Source organism: Triticum dicoccoides, chromosome 1A, assembly GCF_002162155.2.
Source record: "Triticum dicoccoides isolate Atlit2015 ecotype Zavitan chromosome 1A, WEW_v2.0, whole genome shotgun sequence".
Lineage (NCBI taxonomy): Eukaryota > Viridiplantae > Streptophyta > Magnoliopsida > Poales > Poaceae > Triticum > Triticum dicoccoides.
The window spans coordinates 314509697-314524790 of NC_041380.1; the positions used below are offsets into that span (position 1 = coordinate 314509697).

The 15094-nt window shown below is 41.5% G+C and overlaps 3 long non-coding RNA genes across 5 annotated transcripts; all 3 read right to left on the reverse strand.

Annotated features, from left to right (window-relative positions):
* Window positions 1-163: 163 nt before the first annotated feature.
* On the reverse strand, window positions 164-4477 carry LOC119285682. 3 transcript variants are annotated; one of them, XR_005139776.1, is made up of 7 exons: window positions 4367-4477; window positions 4208-4256; window positions 2903-2990; window positions 2106-2420; window positions 1394-1444; window positions 780-926; window positions 164-407 (listed from the first exon to the last, which is right to left on the reverse strand). It is a non-coding gene; the product is annotated as an uncharacterized LOC119285682 (long non-coding RNA). The 3 variants fall into 3 exon arrangements; XR_005139754.1 differs by having other exon boundaries at window positions 2106-2425; XR_005139709.1 differs by having other exon boundaries at window positions 2106-2430.
* A 119-nt stretch (window positions 4478-4596) lies between these two features.
* LOC119285775 lies at window positions 4597-11577 on the reverse strand. The gene is made up of 10 exons (XR_005139851.1): window positions 11482-11577; window positions 11263-11400; window positions 11111-11182; window positions 10873-11021; window positions 9363-9437; window positions 6162-6305; window positions 5961-6068; window positions 5643-5702; window positions 5366-5561; window positions 4597-4636 (listed from the first exon to the last, which is right to left on the reverse strand). It is a non-coding gene; the product is annotated as an uncharacterized LOC119285775 (long non-coding RNA).
* Window positions 11578-11954: 377 nt separating this feature from the next.
* On the reverse strand, window positions 11955-14796 carry LOC119285824. Its single transcript, XR_005139912.1, has 4 exons — window positions 14525-14796; window positions 14328-14377; window positions 12840-12909; window positions 11955-12209 (listed from the first exon to the last, which is right to left on the reverse strand). It is a non-coding gene; the product is annotated as an uncharacterized LOC119285824 (long non-coding RNA).
* Window positions 14797-15094: the final 298 nt, after the last annotated feature.

Genomic DNA, 15094 nt, shown 5'->3' on the forward strand with positions numbered 1-15094 from the left:
CACACACTTTATTTTCACTAGATCGGCAACACGTCTTGGCGCGAGGGTGCCGGTCCTAACGATATGGTCAAGCCGTGGAAGATCAAACGACATGATGCATTAGTATGAAGGCAAGTTTATCACATGTAACAGAACCACCAATTATCGAGAAGTGTAACATCATCAAGTTCAACATGGTCATGAGATTATAAAAGCTAACCCGTCGCGGAAGCAAGGCAACATCCAATTCAGCACGGTCACACGATTACAAAAGCTAATTAGCTAACATTAAGTTTAGTAACATGAGCAGGAACACAAGAGAGCAAAAGCCAACCGTGGCAATAGAGATAAAACTACGATGCCATAGCTTGGTTCAATTGCATCCATGAGTGACGTCTGTCCTGCTTTCAGATGTCTCTGTTTTGTGCCTGGCAAATTTGGCAAAATTTCTCATAATTCTTAAATATATCACTTTAAATATGAAAACTGATACATGCACACATATGTAATGAAATTAAATTTGAGTAATGCAACAGTAGAGTGGAAGTCTCATGAATATGGGAAGAAATATTACAAATGTTCTGCATCCTTCTGACACTACAAATCCAAAGTGATTATTTCTATGGGAATTATGTTAACGAGCTTTAGTTAAATTATGTTCTTGATGAATAACAGTGGCTCTGAACTGTACATGGCCATAAGAAGTGCATCCATAGACAGACCCTTTTGCCTTTGATATTATGATATACAAAAATTCTTGATAAATAAAGTGTATCCATGTCAGTAGTATAACAAACTACCTGGATAGACTGGGCCTCAATGGAACCTCCTACAGTATTGATCCATACACGGCGTAGGTGCACCACTACCGACCAACTCCAACACCGTGCTGACAGCCCGCCTTGCCGATACCTACCCGCCCACACTTGGTCCTCTTGCCCGGGACACTGCATAGCAGGCAACACATAAACTTGATCACACAAACCTTAATCAATTTTCTGCTTGCAAAATAAAAGAGCATATTCCTAAACCACAAAGATGGGACGACGACCATCTTGGTCATAGGAGGTAGTGTATGATTAAAAATGGTAGTTTGTTGTATTAAAAAATTGTAGAAATTGGGGTGGACATCCGTGAATCTACCATGTAAGGAATATACCGAACATAATTTGGTCTCACTATTGGTAGAGCTTAGACAACAACAAAGTAATGCAGAAAACAAAACATGGGACCGTACATATTCTACATAACACACCACTGCACCATATAGATACAAGACAGATCAATTAGAAGGGGCAACTTGTGCTCTGTTTATGAGAGAAATAAATCAAATAATATTGCAAGAGACTGAAAAATGATGGCAAGAACAAATCAAATAATATTGCAAGATACAACACATTATGAAAGGTCATACCTCGACAAAGCAAACCAGGAACAGTAGATCCGCGGATGGCCACCGCAATTTCTACAATTATGCAAAATAAAATACAAGGTAAGAAAATCACTGAATTATAATTGGAAACTGAATTTTGTTCTGAACCATAGCATGCACTTGACAAAGTTAAATACCCAGAAGGAAAATATCATATGCGGTAAAGATCATGGAGAGATCGAATTGATTGGAGTCTCTACTAAACACTTATCGGCTTCATCATATGGCCACTATGCTTGCTTCTGACAATTCTGCCTCTAACTAAAGTACGAAAGTATCCAATGAGATCGGAAACGCGCCTTGGCGCGAGGGTGCCGGTTACAACGTTGTGACCAAGTACGTAATGCACAATTTGATAGCTCAGTTGATAAGAAATCACACAGGACTAAAAAAATTCACTACCTTTAACTATGTAATCACCTGGAAAAAAATTGCATAATTGTTATGATAATCCTGCTGGTATAAACTATGATAGTTAGGATAATAACCTTGGTGTTTTCGTATGAAAAAAACACCAACAATCATGAGGCCCTTAAGGAATCCGTAAGGTACATGATTCACATACGTATTATAGATGCAACAAGTGATGAGCATACAAATTGATTTGAAATTTCCTCGCAAACATATAGAATGTGGAAGCAAACTGCAGATAGAAGAGAAATAAGGCAACATGCAAAACAGAAACTTGCCTCACCATGATATCTGTTACTTTTGCGATCAAGCGTTCGTGGCCCAAAATTTCAAAATGAAGCCTGAAGATTCATATCAATAAAAAGTACACTCTCACTGCTTGCACATGCTAGCACATCTGGAATGAGAGAAATAGAAGTCTTCCAACAGAAATCTAAGGATGCGCCCTTGCTTTTTCACTTGATTAGAGATGATATTAGCCTCACTGCTGATGAGTATGTGAAGTAACCCCTCTTTGTTGTACAACCAAGAGAGCTCCAGACTTCCTTTTTCCTTTTTTTACCTTTAACTGAAAACACTCCGTGGAACATCAGGGATTCTGTTCTTCGCTTCAAAAATGAAAATTGTATCTTCCAGTTAGAAGTCTCCAGGTTTGTTACGGTGTAAAGTTATGTAGCAGAAATCTTAACTCATTTATTATTTATGCTGACAGTAAAATCAGCATAGTTACATAATACTGAAGTGCATCCTTAGAACAAAAATAACAGGGAGATCTTAATGCCTATAAAAAATGGAAAATGACACCATTGAATAGACAAACTAATATATATTATCTGGAAATGTGTATTTATATGGTCATCGAATAATAATTAATTCAAAGTAGTAAATAGATGTCAGAGGATCCTAATTCTACAGTCTGCACTCCAAATACCAACAATGGCTTTTTCATCAAAGTTGTAACATAATAAGGTAATGAGGTAGCATGAGATTACGATTAATTCAGAGCAATATGAATGGAATAATCCCTGAAGACAATCATTAGTACATAGAACATATGATGAACATTAATTCAGAGCTAACCTTCCATAATACGACCCTGTTCCATCTCATGCATTACCTTCTTTGCTGCAGTTATGTGATGCCGTAGTTTCTTCTTTTCGTTCTAATCCTATAACGTAAAATATACAGAGAAGAAATATTACCAGTCGGTACTAATTTAGTGTAACAAAAGTTGCAAAAGGGGTAAAATGCTTCCATGGCAGAATCTGAAACAATCATGTTAACTACTACCACTGTCCTAAAATATAAGACGTTTTACAGTTCACACTATTTTGAAACCCTAAATCAATCCATGTAGAGGTTTCTAACTATAACCACCTTGGCTCTATGAGGTTAACATTATGTGTGATGAGAAAGAGTTGCAGTTGCAAGTAACAGAATTAAATTATTTTTTGTGCCACCGTAAAACTGGAGTGATGTCAATCAAGTCAACAACCTATACAACACAATCTATGCAACAGAAATATCTTTTTTCTAAGGATTAGTGTCAAATTGATTTGCGGAGAAAACTTGGATTGACAATCTGCAACCCTATGTTTGTCCCATTTATCCCAAAACTTCAAGCCATGTATGTGTGTAACAGCTCGTAAACTAATGCAGCGATACCGTAGGATTAAGAAATGAGGTCAGATCATATATTCTTTCTATTTGTATAAGACTACAAATTTTTGAACTTCACGCGGTCAGTGATATTCTACTTGTAACATAAGTATTCCCTCCGTTCAGAAATAACTGACGCAGTTTGAGGTCAAAACTACGATCATTATTTCTGAACGGAAGGAGTATTCCATTACCATTCACCTAGCACAAATTACAATTCAATTAGCAACACATATTCTACCGAACATAGTCCTTGGCCAGGGTCAGGGGACCTTGAATCCTAGAAATTTGTAGAGGATGCATCATCTGGAGCAATCTATCACAACTCACAAAATCACCCAAGAGGCAGGTACAGACTATGTTAACCATTTACTTGTACAGAATATGTTAACTTAAACCATGCTGGGCGAGGGCGTTTTCGAATGAACCCAAGCAAAAAATTCCATGCCATTCTTTACGGAATTTAGATGAAAATAGCGTATCAGCAAGCATGTGCTCCTAAAAAGAAGCCATGTCTAGCAGCTCCTAAAAAGATTTCATAGACATAAAATTTATACAGGAGGGGCAATTCATGCACACCGCAAAGAAAATTTTGCGTAACAATTTGATCTTGCAAATACTTGCAAGTACAGCTTCTAATAAATAAGGTATGCAACGAATAGGAATAAAAAGGGATATCAGAAACATGCATCCAGAATAAAAAGAGAAGATAACAAATAGCACAACCTGTAATTTGGATGTATCCTCGGATGGTAAATTTTTTACCAATAAAGTGCTGAAAACGGAAAGGATGGTCTTATTAGCTGATAGGAACACAAATTTAGTAAACCAACATCACATTACTTGATCCCAAGAACATATAGGAAGTAAGTTGTTTGGAGGTACCAATTGGATGAGTTCATCGTCATTGATAGAGCAGTTCACCTTCTCATAGAGCCTGAACAACGCTTCCATCTCATTCCTTGAGACTTGATGTAATTTTAGAAAAAGAAACCTGAATCAAACAACCCAAAGAGTGGTAAGAATAAACTGGGAGGAGGAGCACACATGAAGAGGTGCAAGTTGAGAGAGGATATCATGATGGGAGGCGCAGGCCTTCGATTACCTTCAATGGAGCAGGGTAGAAGACTCGTGTCATCAGTGGCTGATCTCAACCTGGACAAATTATCAACCATCCACCATTTAAGATTCAACCTTGTGTCAAAAAATGCTTGGATAATAGTCTGGTGGTTAGGAAATTTTTAACGGAAATTGCTTTGATATTAGTCCAACTACAAGGATGGCAAAATACATTTGGTTTAATCAAATTCTTTCTAATATAAAACATGTTAACTTCAATTATTTTGGCAGCTCCATCTAGCTATAGGAAACGTTGCAAGAACCTTATGGCAAACAGTACATGCATCTCATGATCACTCATAAGAGTGAACAGTTCAATGGCACTTATAATCCCCAAGACTCATAATATCAGAAGATAACCGATACAAAATGAGATGTAGGAATGGCATCATTATGAATCTAATTTCAGATGAGAAACAATGAAAATGGACTCCCAGGAAAATATTTCTGATAAGTAATAAGGAGCATGTACATTTGCCTTTTGCCTTAGTGTCTCTCCCTATCCTGACAGAACTCTCAGGATCTGCTACACACTGATAAACCCATGTTTAATCACGTAAGCCATAAGGTATAGAAACATAGACAGATGGATATTGGACTTATTCAGCATGCCGACCAAACCTTAATAAACACTACATTAACATATGTCATGTTGTAGCAGAGGCATTATAGCAGACATGCAAGCACGACACCAACTGCGACCAATGCATCATTTAAACAGTAACCTGCCGGACCACCACAACAAGAGAGAAGATCAGAAACTACCTGAATCCATGGTCGACAACAACACTGCTCCTCCACTTCAGTGTGCTCCAACCACTAGCCACACATACTGCTAACCAAACCCCGCAACCTGGTCAACCTGTCGGGATTGGCCATGCCCGAGGAGGTCATGGACGCTGCAATAGGCTCTGCTCTAACGCCCCACCTTCTCCAACTCCACCCTCATAACAATTGAATGCTAGAAGAAATCGGTCAATTCAAACTTGAGTCCCTCCAAAAATGGTTGCATGCTAGAAGATACAGTTATAGGATATCAGACCTTGAAATGCATGCCAACCACAAGCTTCACGGCAAGAGACCTATAAAGGAGCCCAGGAGCCTGGCAAATAAAAGAGGCTTTCATCATTATAGAACACATTGAGCAAGACATGAAAGCTACACATCTTTGCTGTAGTTATTTTATCAAACCAAGTAACAAAGTAGGATTCTCTTGCTAAATGCATGAAAACTAAGAGGCTGTTGAAAGTCATCCATGTTTAGATTAGAGAATAGCTGCATTGAGATATATTTTGGTGGGGTCAAATAAGAAAAGTATCAATGCAAGCCACAAAAAAGGGTATTAGCACGTGCTTCTCACCAATATCAGCATAGATGTGGTTGCCCATGCCAAGAAACAACATGGATGTGGTTGTCTCAATTGAACTTAGGCACGAGCTTCTTACCAATCTCAGCATAGATGTTAGACCTGCCAAGAAACAACAAACATCAATTACCAAGCAGAAAAGGCAGGAGAAAATTACAAACAATATAGGGCATGGGGTCTAGAGAAGCCATGTACCTGCACATTCAAAAGGACCATGTCAGTGTGTTTGATAGGACCGTTATCAGTGGATCCACAATGCTGCTACAGACGCGAAACATACACATGGATGGTCAGGTTCTTGTTCCCCACAAGAAGAGCCTGCAGATCAGTCATCGCCATCTACAACAAAAGTATCAGCACCAAAACACAACTTCACCATTAAACTCAGTAAATCTCTATGACATAAACCAAACCGCGGAATAAAGCCAATCCCAGTACACGCGGACATTCAAAATATCACCCCCATCGCATGGGATGACATATTTATTCAGCCCACACTATATGTCGCCACCCAAAATATCACCCAACTCACAAAAGCATGCCAAAACCTACCAAAATGAAGACTACCATCATACACAAACCTAAGTCATCCCCGCGGCCCGGAAGACCTCAGGGAAAACAATGTTCTTGGTCTCAGAGCCGCATTTGCCATCAGCATCTAATATAAGGATTTTCAAATAAGCCCTCGACGTAACACGAGACACTGCCACATACAGCTGCCCGTGAGTAAAAACAGGACCCTTAAGATATATACCAACAGCATACAGGGTTTGCCCCTGGCTCTTATTAATTGTCATGGCATAGCACACACGAACAGGAAACTGGCGACGTCTAAGCACAAAGGGTGCATTTCCCTTCTTTGCCAATAATTCAATCCTGGGGATATAAACAGTATAACCCACATGTGAGCCAGTCATAATGACAGCTTTGATAAGCCGATCACCTAATTCTTTTACAATTAGTCGTGTACCATTACACAAACCATTTGCCTGGCTCAGGTTTCTAAGAAGCATAATCGGAACACCAACCTTAAGAGTCAACCTATGATTTGGGAAATTTATAACTTTAGTTGCATTCAGGTACTCGACTGGATAGTAAACATCTTTGTCCCTAACAGAATCCGAAGAATCATCAATAGAATCATCACTCAAATAGTCTCTGCTATGAGTAGGAACCAATGCAAGAATATGATCATTAATATCCTCAGCATGGTCATTGGTAGGGGCTAAAATGGCTCTCTCTTGCAAGTAACCAGTGTTCAGGTAGTTATGCAAAAAATCACCATAGACAGAAGAAACAATAGCAGCTATTGGATCACCAGACGTACAAACCAAGAGGTCGTCCGGTATCTGTATCCAAGAAGCCTCAACCTCATTGCCTCGCCTTGTGACAGGCAACTTCCCTTCCCCAAGATCTAGCACCCATCTGCTAAATAAGGCAACATCCTTTTGCACCTGGGTATCCGCACCATGCACACCCAAGCGCATGTTAATAGAAAGCGACAATTTTTGGACAGAATGCCATAGTGGAGAATTCGTGATTGCCGCATCAATGATCTGAGGCCTAGTACCTCCCTCAACGACCGGTAAGATTTGTCTAAGGTCACCACCCAAGACCACCGAACGAAATATCAGCAAGATCTGGATTAGCCACAGAGAGGACATCACGCAAAGTTCTATCTACAGCCTCAAAGCATTTCCTGTGTGTCATCAGCGCCTCGTCCCAAATAACAAGCGAAGATACCATCAACAACTTACAAAGCTTAGAGCCTCTTTTAATATCACACTGTGTATTTTCTTCAAGAAGAATAGGTATCTTAAAGCGAGAATGAGCAGTCCTCCCACTAGGCAACAATAGCGACGCAATGCCCGATGACGCAACAGTAAGCACTATCTTCCTCTCGCCCCTAAGGAAAGCACATATTGCACTCCACAGGTATGTCTTCCCAGTACCACCGTACCCAGAGACAAAAAAATCCTGGTCTCCCCGCCTGCACACACTCTACAATCGTCTTATAAGCAACCAATTGGTCCTCATTTAAACTATCAAACATAACCAAGGACTGTTTAGACAGAGCACATGCATCATAAGACAGTTCCTCACGAATTAGACGATTATCATCAGACTGCTCACCTTCGCCAGAGCGAGATGGCAAGTTAAAACTTCTTATATCAGAACCACGTTTCAAGAAAATGTCAGCTAACTCATCAAGAAGCATATTTCTCAATCTTTCAGGAGGAACAACATAGTTTAGATTACCCAGGGCACGACGCAACCCATGTTGGATATCATCATACATGCTAGCACAGTAATGTTCAAAGAACCCCATCTCATCCTTGATAGAACAATGCATGAGCATAGTCACAAATAGCTGTCTAAGTCGATGCCCAAACCCCCAAACAACCGCTTCATCAAACGCTATGTACCACTTGTTATCATCTCCTAACAAACCGCGCGCGGCACAAGCCTCTTTAAAGGTGTGATAAAGACGACCATCATATGTTCGAAGATCTTTGAAAGACCTAGCCCCCTTAACAATCATCAAAAGCATGCGCAAGTAATACAACTCACCACTCAAAGGATGTACATAATACACGCGGCCAATCTTTTCACCTCCACCCCTTGGATGCCATGACCTACTTTTAGCGTCCCAGGTCCAAGTAGTTGGAAAATCGCAATAAGTTAATGAACGAGCATCTTCGAACATCTCATTCGCAACAAACCATTCGGTAAGCATAGTCTTTCGCAAGAAGTCAGAATCAACAATTTTCATGAGGTCAGCACCAGCACGATAGTAGACAGTATCCATGCCAGACATATGAACGGTCAACCTTTGAACCGACGGCATTTTAAAGTGTATTTCAAACCCAAATATGTGCCACAATGCATCATACTCACATATATACCGACATATCAGATACTCCTGAACCTCATCTACTGTACGACAACTAGATTTAGTCAATTTTTTTAGCCTTTCTAACATGACCTTAGAGTAGTCAGCACCTTTGGTGACATACTTAAAGAGATATTTCATCACCCGTGTCTTATTACACCACTCTACATTTATATGTCCCTGAAATTTCTTGAGCATTGCCATATTATAAGGAAAAACATGCCTATTGTCAAGGTAATGACCATTTTTATAGACCCTTCGACCGTCGTCACGACGTCGATATAAGGCAAACCCATTATCATCAATGACAGTGGTATCTCTAAAATCTTTTGGGAAATATTTAGAACAAACACCCTTTTTCATGCAGACACATTTATCGTTCATTTCACCACACGGACCGTGCATCATAAACTCAGAAACTAAAGCATATCCTAGAGGATCAAGCAATGCATCAGGTATTTTAGCAGATATTAATGAATTAATATATTCAACACCAATCTCACCTTTACCCCCTCTCCACCAGACAAGTATATGCACGTGAGGCAGTCCCCACTTCTGGAACTCAACGGTATAAAACACTGAAAAAAGGACATAAAAAATTAGACAGACCAGCCAATAGAAGTAAAACATCATTAAAAAAATAGCCACACATAGAGCACAACATTCACAATACCAGCCATAATGGGGCCAAAAGCCAGGCCTCACTTAATCTCGTCCAAGTACTCGATGAGCTTCATGTGATAGACCCTAACAACAATATCCGCCCTATCAGAAGGCGTCTGACCTGGTTCCAATGCACTTGTGATCTCAGGCCACTTGGGATTGCAAGTGAAAGTGGTAAATATGTCAGGCGCACCGTGCACCTGACAAACGGCAAGGCCATCATGGAAATTTTCATGGAAGTAACAACGACCGCCTATGTGACTGGAAGGTACAATGGTCCTCTTCCCAAGAGCATCACCATCAACACACCCATCACCTACCGCATCAGTAATACCCTGCATGTGCTCTAAGCATGTCCTGATTTCTTATGATATACCACAGTCTACTTTCATCGATGCACGCACGTGCATCAACAACCGACTGGGAGGAGAGGAGACCATAACATATATATGGATTGGGCTGATCACCCTTGTAATGGAACATAAAATGATAGTAATCCTGCATGGTCATCCTATTCTGACTATTTGTGGAAGCATCACCACCCCCAGAAGGGTATGAAGAGGACGCCTCAACGGTCGGACTTCCAGGTGCAGGATTAGGATCTATAGGTCCATCGTCATCATCTTCTTCAGGAACAATCAAGTGAGGAACATCCACCTGGAACCCTCTCTCTCCATAAGGGAAAAGCAACGAGTATTGCAGAGGCATGAATGCAGTGTTCAGAGAAGATATCTGCTGCAAATTTTCCGTCGGAACGACTGCAAACAAAAATATCCCGAGAAGATGCCTCTAATGTGAAGCCACCACCGACAACTAAAGCAGCAAGCCCAGTGGTTGTAGGCAAACTAAACCGTGGACTATCACCCTCCGAAGGTCCAATAATACGAATCGAGATATCCTCGATGGGTTCATCACCACGATCCTCTATCATCTTACTTGCCTCCCGAAAGGTTTGTACCAATGGGTTAAACTCATTAAGCATGTCTCTAAGACCAACCACAATACTCTCATCCACACCCCCAGTAGGCTTGTCATCTGGATTTAAGGCATTCATCCTATGTCTAATCTCATTAGCTGCGTCATGTATACACAACTCAGCACACTTAGGTGTATCATCACCGCTAGGCACCAACGAACCAATACGATGAGACACTTGACCACTGATCTTAAAAATCTTAGGTCCACGACTGCCACCAAACGAGCGTTCAATAGTAGCACCAATCGAAGTGAAAGCGAACATACAGTTGTACTCATGTATAGTCTGGATGAATTTTTAGCACGAGAAGTACCATCGAATCGAAGGAGCTCACGAAGATAGGCCGGGGGATTCTTAAAGGGAGGAATATATACCTTAGCGCCTTTACAATAGCGATTATAAACCATCTTACATTGTGTCCAGGATGACCTAGACTTTGAACACTCAGCAAACCATAAGGAGGCACCACAGTATTGGCACAAGAAATCCGGAGGGCCGTAGTACGACCTATCTGCATAGCAAGCTAACGGCAAAACTATCAGCCACAAACCAAGGGTAAAAGGAAGACAATAATCACATAACCAAAACAACAAAGGTCTTGTTAATAAGTACCTTTAAGGGACTCGGCAAACTTGACCGAGAAACCTTGCCAATCCTTCGGCACAGGCCCTTGGACAACAATCTCTGACAAGGCATGTAAAACCAAATAAGAGAACATACGGCAAATAGGAACAACTAACAACAAACCATGAAATCTCGTGCACCTTCACATCTAGGATGTTGCAATTTAATCGACACTTTCCATCTTTTCCGTCTGTTGAGGTCTACCCCAGTCACCTCCGAACTCACATAAACCGAGAAACCATGCCAATCCTTCGGCAAAGGCCCATCAACGACATGTTCTTAACAGGACATGTAGAACCAAGTAAGACACCACATGGCCAACAACAACAACTAACAACAAACGAAGAACTTTCATGCACCTTCATATCGAGCGTGCCGAAACTCAACGCACATTTTCTGTTTTCTACGATTTACCGCAGCCACGGTCGAGCTCAGAAAAGGGAACCAGCCATCACCTAACCACGTCACAAACAGCACAGTAACGAAATAATTATCATCAATCCCTAGGAGACAAAATATAAAAGAAGAACAAGGACACACACATACTTGTACGGCTTCGAGGAGGACACCCAACAGGCTGATGTGGCACGTAACATATAGCAATCCCAGGGACCACCGCACGCCTAGGAGAGGCGGTGAACCCAGGACCAGCAACCCGACCAGGGACAACAGCAGCGGCTGCATTCCCAGAATCAGCACCACGACCAGGGACATGGCCACGAACACCCCTACCACTTGGCCGAGGCATGGCGCCACGCCCAGCGGCAGGCACCTGCCGAGCGCCACACCCACGCCTGGCGATAGGCTCAGCTCCAGTAGTAGGCACCCGCCGACTCACACCCCTACGCCTGTCAAGAGGCTCAGCTCCAGCGTCAGGCACCCGGCAAGCAGCGACATGATCAGAAACAGGGGCACGCCCTATATTAGAACCTCCACGGCCAGTGGCTCGTCCACGACGACTAGCAGAACGCCCACGGCCACGGCCACGACCACCTACCAACCCAACAGCAGCCTCGACCGTGCCTTGAGTATGAGCCGCAACTGGACCACGGGCCATGTCAACAACCCAACAACATCATACACCACGCTGGACAAATAAGAAGCAAGAGACACGTAAGCATACATCAGAGAATAGCATAACAATAGGCAGCAGAGTATAAAATATGGTACATATAATCATATACTGCATGAGCAACATAACCAGGAACACGATAAAACTGTCATTGAATAAAGGAACAACGAATAAGACCGTAATTGAATAAAGGAACAATTAATGTTTCACATTTTATTACAACCAGACACTTACTACAGTGTACATACACACGAGGATCTGAATGTACACACATTTTATCAATAATTTCTTCCAGACTTGGAATTCCCTAAGTAAACATTATATGCATGGTCGATATAAAACAGTAGATCTTTTACAACCAAGAAAACTGTGTAAACACGATCCAGACAATATAGAAGTAAATACCCCCTCGACGATTGCTATCCCAAGAAGTTCTTAGTGCATCATTTAAATAATATATGTACATATATCATAATATAAATAGAGAGTTTTCTTATCTACTAAAGCAAGCAAAGTGCTTTTTCATTGGATAAATATAAATACATCAAATCATACAGACCTAAAACCAAATGCATCTGTTTGTAGCTCTTATGATCACAGGAAAGGCCATAAAGGGAGACCCCAAAGTTAGCATTGATTTTGTACCTGCATATAATTGCAGCAATAGAGTGCTCTGCTATTGGTGGTGTCCTTTTTAAACATCCTCGGCGGTTACCTGCATAAGAAAAGGAGAACGGTAAAGAAAGGATACAGTTTAGGAAGGACAAAAAAGAATAATAGCAGGCCTGGAAATGAGCCTAGGATGGAAAACAAATGATGTCATGCCATGCTTTCTCAGCTATTTTGAGTCATGAAAAAGGAAGATACAATGTATAATAAGAGTGGAAGATACAAAAATACAACAAATTTAAACAATTCAACACAGATTCAAGACAGACTCAATTTCTTCTGTACTTGGAATGAAACAACTCCATACTCATAATGTATAATACCATCGAAGAAAAAAGATTACACCTACCATAACAGTAATCTAATATCACCTCCTCCTTTAAATAATGAAAAGGGAAATCAAATGGCATAAAACGGCATTCTCTGAAGCTCAGTTATATTAGTGAAATAAAGGAGACCACATCCACCCAACAAAAGATATGTTATCAATTTGTCATTGAGCTTTGGTAGTCGCGGCCAAAGGTTATTAAGTTTTTATTTCCACAATTACAAGATACATATGCATTAAATATTGGAACACGCTAAAGATTCTAGTTCTCACTCCACTGCAAAACTGGAAATGATCACATAATGGTTCATGGAATCCTGGAAATATTGGAACCGCGTCAATTAAAATATCATGCTGCCAATAAATCCTGGTTCACCCTTGCTCTTCTCTTTGTGAAATTCATTTAGACAAAAGATTGATGGTGGTTTGAATTTTCACAGGACCAAAACACCATCCTCTTCTTTACCAGAATATAAAGTAGCAACCCTATCTACAGAATCAAATTTAAGTATACTTAACAATGCAGAGTATCACATTGTGCCAAGGAACTGTAGAAATGAGGCTCCACGCATACAGATGTGTCCAAAGAAGTAGTCACATACATGAGAAGTCAACATATATGTGTTCTGCACATGTAGTATTCATATTATAGATAGGTATACTATATTTGGAAGAAGAATGTGCCAGGCCAGACTCATAAATAAGAATGGCATGATAAGTAAAAAAACAACGGTGGCACAAGCTAATCTGTGAACCAGTGGTATTTAGATCGTTTAATAGATTCATTAGGTGAGCATACTATAAATAGTGTTTTCATAAAGATAAGGTGCTATTTTAAAATGAGTCAGATTGTGTACTCTCAACAGAAAGAACGATCATCTTCATTAACTCTCATATTCAACATACCCTGAAGCTGACTAAAATACTATTGGTCTGGAAAATAACAGAGATAAGTCACCTGCCTCATCTACTTATCATTTAGGAGAGGGTTAGTATGTATATGAAGCAAATTCTCTGAGCAGCTTCTCAGAACATATTTCTACCACATAAATCTAGAGTTACACATCTAAATAGTACCTACATGCTCAAGTTTGACGTAATAGAACATGAAGCAGAGAAGGGGAGAGGAGGAAGACCTGTGGCGTTGAGGCTGCTGCCTTGCTGCCCTTCTACATCACCACAGATCCTACATCACCATAGAGTACCATCGTCACGCGTGCGCTAACAGTAGCTTAGATCGGAAATCCGCGGTCAGAGGGGCCAAAACCGTGCAAAGCAAAGGGGCGAGTAGGGGGGAAGGGCGGGGTGGGAAGGGGAGGGTGGGGGAGCTCACCATGGTGGGGGTCTCACGAGGAGGCGGCGCCGGTGACAGTGTAGAAGGACCCGGTGCCCACCAAACTCGTCGGCGTCGATACAATCAAACGGTCAACCGTCTCCTCCCAGCAACGGCGAGGGGCGAGCTCGACGGGAGAGCAGTGCGGCGGCAACGATCTCGGCGACATGAGATGAAAGGGGAGAAGTGGATAGGAGCACGACGGTGGCGGCGGCTGTAGGCGGCATTCTACGATGGGCAGTGTTGAGAGAGGGAGAGAGAGCTGGAGGGGAACAATGTGGCGGCTAGGTTTGCGACAGGAGAAGGAGACGGCAGGGCTTTTACCTCAGAGCAAAATTCCAAGAATGCCCTCGGGGGGCGATCAAAACTACACGCGGTGGATACGCGGTGAATACTGTTTTGATCTACAGTTTTACAGTTCGATCCGACGGACGGGATCCTTCTGGGGCATGATCGGATGGACGAGAATGCATCAAGGGCCAGATCCAACGGCCCGGAATCGCTAAAGTCCAAGGAGGCTGGGTTACTCCCACTATGTATCTTAGGTGATATACGGGCTGCAGAGCCCAT